A 6000-nucleotide genomic window follows, 5' to 3' on the forward strand; every position below is an offset into this window, starting at 1 on the left:
TGTACTAACACCACTGTAATCTGGTTGAGTTGCTGGCCAGCTATACACCCGAATGCTCTTGTTTTGTCTTGTTTTTCTTTTCTTTTGTTATTGTTTTAATTGCTGTGTCTGATAATCCCATGTGGGATGGGTCAAGAAATTGTATGGACACGAAAATAAAATATTCATTCATTCATATGTCAATGTGTAAATTCTTCGCCTTAATCCATTTTCCATTAGGACAAATTGAAAATAACTAACCACTTGAACCCCAGCATCCCTGTTCTGGGGGGAACATTCACCAAAAATAGCATATCGTTTATAGCAGAAATGGCCAATCTACCAGTTTACAACGTGTCACAACGCGTTACTACTATAACTTTCCGTTGACATTGCCATGTCATTACTTAGTTGACATTTAATTATAGCCCACTACTGGCCTTAAGCCTCTTCAAAGAATCCTGTCAAAACAACCACATAATCCATGATAAGCTGTAACCAACACTCAGTTTGTACTCGAACATTTCGGCCGACAGACCGAAATGAGTGGCTGTATGGTCACAGGTAGTAAAAAAAAATCTAAAACCAAACTGACGCAATGCAGTCACAACATAAACTATGCGTAAGTAATGGAAGGACAAGATGGATGGATGTCAAGACAGTTTTAATAATGTTGTGGCTCCCATATAACAATCTTTGATTAGATGACGTCAGTACATTAGTCAACTCCATATTCGGGTAAAGTTTTAGCCCGATTTGACATTGTCATTAACTTTTAATTGTAATTATTTTTGTTTTTTTTAACTATAAAACATATGTGGTTGGAAGTAAAGAAATGCGAATGTGGCGCTGGTGATGTGTAATGAGACATGAATAAGGATAAAAGTAAAGGTGTAAGGCGTGACACTGACAATGTGGCCTGTGATGTTCCACATGTGGTGCTATTGTACATTTGTGCTGAATAATGTGTCTGCATTTTAGAGTCAAGGAGTTTGACTATTGCCAGATGGGAACATTGTGTAGGAGGTTCAAAGTCATCTTTGATTTGAGAGTAAGCCATGCTTCATCTCACCCCTTTTGAATATGCTTCTTTTGTATTATTATTATAATTTCTTTTTTGTTTATATTGTTTTTAAAATTGCATTATTCAAATACACATTTCAATCAATCAATTTCTTTTAAAGATTTTAGTGTTTGTTTTTAAAGCCCAAAATGACCTGTCCCCTCCTTATTTAGCCCAATTGATCACTCCCTACGTACCAGCAAGAGCCCTGAGATCGGCCAATCTGTCTCTCCTGATTGTGCCTGACACAAAATTCAGAACCAGAGGAGATCGCGCGTTCGCCGTGGCCAGTCCCAACCTCTGGAACGCCCTGCCGCTCCATGTTCGCGCTGCTCGGTCGTTGACGGTTTTTAAATCCTTATTAAAGACTAATTTTTACTTATTTCGCTTTTAATTCAATTTAATTTACCAAGTCTGCCCACGTGCTATGTTCCCATGGACTGCCAATTGCATTTTACATTTTGCTCTCTTTGAAATTATTGCTTTATTTTATCCCCTTTTTCTGTTTGCTTGTGTTTGTCATTATGCTTTGCAAATGTGAAGTGCTTTGGTTCGACCTTGGTCGATGTAAATGCGCTATACAAATAAAGTTTGATTTGATTTGATTTGATATCATGTGTCATCTCCACCAAAGCTTCCTTTCATTATTGATGTTTATTGCAATGCCATTGGTCATGATATTTGCATATAAATACCCCCCACAGAGGCTGAAATTCAAATAAAAAATCTCTGGACTTTTGAACCTATGACCTTTGACCTTTAACCCTGATAAAAGTAATTTAAATAACTAATATGTTTTTTTGTGATCATTAGAATGTCTAGAACATGTTTTATTTATTATTGTGAAAGATATCCCCCAAATGTAAATTATTAATTTATTATTATTATTTTAATAATCATTATAAATGTGCATAAAATTTGCAAAAAAAGTAGTAGTAAGGTTGAAATCTCTTTTTTGCAAGTAGAAATATATCCGGGTGTTACAGGGATAAGAGACACAAGTGAAGTTTTGTGCGCGTGTGAGTGAGTGTGTGTGTGTGTGTGTGTGTGTGTGTGTGTGTGTGTGTGTGTGTGTGTGTGTGTGTGTGTGTGTGTGTGTGTGTGTGTGTGTGTGTGTGTGTGTGTGTGTGCGTGTAGTGGGTGCGTAATGCGTATAGGCACACACATGGTGTGCTCATGTGCTCTTTCTATCAAGCAGTGGGACTGGTATCAGAGTAGAGTATGAAAGCATAAAGTATAGGAGAGTCGGTGGGGAATACAATACAGTTCCAAAATCTGCACACTCCCAAAGGTACAAAAGCTTCTAGCTGAACCTAAATATAAGGAGGAAAAAGCTTGTCATGTCTGCCAAGCAGCTCTAATGAAAGAGCATAGTATATTAAAGGGCCTACAGTATATAATGGAGAAAAAAATCTTAGTTTTTCGTGTTTTTGGGGGTTCTCTGAAAAAACATTGGCACATAATTATTTTTTTCTGGGTACAGCATTTCTGAAAATGTTTACTCGGAAGGACTGTCTGATTTGCTTCCCAACGTGACGTCACATAGTGCTGCTTGTAATCACATTAACATTATTTTTCTCAGTCCGCCATCTGTTACAAATCAATCAATTAATAATCAATCCCTATTTTGGGCAGGTCATTATAGGTGATTTTTCGTATATATTATTATCGACAGTTGCTGCCTGACATCTTTAGAAGTCCAAAATACTTTATCGTCACGTCACTCATGTCGACATGAATCAATTCCCAGAAGTCCATTGGTGAGCCATTTGAATGCATTATACAGAGAGACATACCGGTAACTCAGATTGTTGGTGACACTGACACTTGGTCAATAAATGCATTGATTTACCATATAGCACACAGACATGTACAGTAGTAGTAGTACTGTAGAAATAGTACAATATGTCTTAAAGAAAAGTAAATTCACTAATATTTGTTTGTTGTTTAAGCCAGTATTACTTTATTAACTTGATTAACGTACATATTGCTGTTTATTTCTCTACATTTGTGGCAAGTGCACCACAACTGCTTCAACTCTACTGCGCTAGTGTTTACTGATAACTTCCCGGAATTTAACCCATTCTGGGCGGGAACCCATTTTGGTGTTAGCACTATGTTATGCTTTAGCTATTGAAAAATAGCAGATCTACAAGCTCATAGCGCGCCACCGAGTGGCGCGCTACGAGCTTGTAGGTCTGCTACAAGGTCTGCTCTCGAAGAACGACTGACGTAGAAGACATGTTTAGAATCTGATCTCAGGTCAGAAGCTCCACAATCCAGAAATGTCTGTGTTGCTGTGTGCTCTTCTCGCCACTCTCTCTTTACACCTCTCTGGATTTCACCAACCTCCATTCAAAAGATTATGAACTAGCATGCATGCTGAAGGAGTGATACAGGCTTCCTGTGTGACATGGAGCCCTCACTATGCTGAAGGAGTGATACAGGCTTCCTGTGTGACATGGAGCCCTCACTATGCTGAAGGAGTGATACAGGCTTCCTGTGTGACATGGAGCCCTCACTATGCTGAAGGAGTGATACAGGCTTCCTGTGTGACATGGAGCCCTCACTATGCTGAAGGAGTGATACAGGCTTCCTGTGTGACATGGAGCCCTCACTATGCTGAAGGAGTGATACAGGCTTCCTGTGTGACATGGAGCCCTCACTATGCTGAAGGAGTGATACAGGCTTCCTGTGTGACATGGAGCCCTCACTATGCTGAAGGAGTGATACAGGCTTCCTGTGTGACATGGAGCCCTCACTATGCTGAAGGAGTGATACAGGCTTCCTGTGTGACATGGAGCCCTCACTATGCTGAAGGAGTGATACAGGCTTCCTGTGTGACATGGAGCCCTCACTATGCTGAAGGAGTGATACAGGCTTCCTGTGTGACATGGAGCCCTCAATCACTCAGACATTCCCCTTGATTGTTTGTCGTGATTACTCTACAGTACCATTTCCTGTGTGCAATATATCTTACTGATTGTGGCTCATGAGGGTGTTTAGAAAACAGGTTTGCACTTCTTAGTGTCAATTGCGACACAAATTTTGTGTCCCCATATGAACCAACCATCCGTTATATTCTTAGGGAGATGCAATTCCTTCTTCAACTGCTCTACCTTACGAAGACAGCAGTAACGTTTTATGTCTGCCAAAGTTCAAATGCTTTAGAATCATATTTATGGCATTTACAATTTAGGCATTTGACAGACGCTCTTAATCCAGAGTGATTTACAGTAAGCAAGAACAACACAAGGTACAGTAAATACATAATACTAAATAGTCATCAAGAATCATAAGCAAGCTAAGAACCTATAATATCTGTCTAACAGTACATTATCTGTACAGTGAAGCTCTGAGTATACATTATAGTGCTATATAGTATGTGGAACGTCTACATTAAATGCTAAATTATAAATCTAATAATTGAGGCATTGCTGCCTGAGCCGTCTTGACATGTCTGTCTGTCTGTCTGTCTGTCTGTCTGTCTGTCGACTCTGGAGCTAATCAACGCTCCGTCAGTACAACATTTCTTATCAGCAAAAATGTTATAATAAATATTAACCATGAATGATAATTGACTATAATATCATTATCCACATAAATACTGTTACTGTTCTGTAGGGTGGTATAGCTGATATATATTGAATAAAGGACTATAGTGAAAAACCCTACTAGTTTGTATTTCTTGCCACTGTCAATCAGTATCTGTCATCTATGCAACCAATACCAGTCTAAGGCAGGAGGGCATTTACCTCATCACGCTGCATATCTTTCCTTCTTGTGTCTGGAAAAAGCACTCCAAGTTAATAAATGTTAATGCTCTACCCAGGATAATTAAGACAAATGCTGTACTCCCAGATGCTTTTATGCACTCAAAGTAGTTGCTGTTTTGTCCCTCATGCATCAGCTAGGAGTACTAAGTTGAAAGATGTGTCACACCAAGCAAAGTGATGTAATATTGAGTTCAAAAAGCTATAGCTCGGCACTCCATCTCTCCTCAGCTCAATTGGGTTTCATTGTTCTCCAGTCACACTTTCTTGGCCAACAAACAACTCATGGCAAGGAAGAAGCTTAGACTGTGGGTGATTGTATAGAGATTGGGAAACAATGGAAAGTAAATGAGTGGATTTTAAAACTTTCCCTCCCATTAACGAGTTACACAAGTAAATTGATGTAGAACAGCTTCCCTCCCAATCGCGTGTTACACAAGTTATGTTTTCATTGTTTAATTTGCGCTTTTAATACGTTTTAAGACTTAAAGGTTTCCATTGGACAGAGTGTGATTCGGATGCCACAGACAAGATACAGAACCTTGCCATGAAAAAAGGTCCGTTTTAGTAGGAGTGTTGTCCCCTCAGCCATCGCGGCATTAAACAAACTGCCCCGCCGATAGGATGGTTCTGTACACAGTGGGGACCTCATGTTTTTTTTTTTTTTGCCCCAACTGGTACTCAAACATAGGGACATAGGGATGACATAGGGACATTGCTGTTCCTTGGAGTGGTTGCACCACTCAAAAACTAAGCAGTCAAATGGGGATTGCAATGTTTTTATCCCGCAGTCAAACTGTTAATGTCGGCATTTGCTTATTAGACTAGATTTAGATTAGACTGTACGTGCCCATCGGCTACCAGCCTACCTGAGAACGATGCAACTTGGGAACCTAATGAAACCTGTTATCAACTTGTCATAGCACCCGTTTTAACTGTCTGTCTGTCCCACATGGAAATCTCTGTATCTGCCTGTGTGTGAAAAGGTCAAACTGACTGACAGTGAAAAGTGGACTGGTTAAGTAGGCTAATCAATTGTCAGGTGTGGGGTTGCCATGGCAATCAATTGGCTGAGGCAGAGGCTGGAAATTGCACAGGTGAAGGGATTTAGGCTGATTAGGCCCACTGGCAGAGCCTGACCAGAGCCTTTTGTGGTTGTTCTGGAGAACCGTGGCACTGCACTCC

Source organism: Protomyctophum bolini (genome assembly GCF_963924005.1).
Source record: "Protomyctophum bolini genome assembly, chromosome: 7".
In the NCBI taxonomy this organism is placed as follows: Eukaryota; Metazoa; Chordata; class Actinopteri; order Myctophiformes; family Myctophidae; genus Protomyctophum; species Protomyctophum bolini.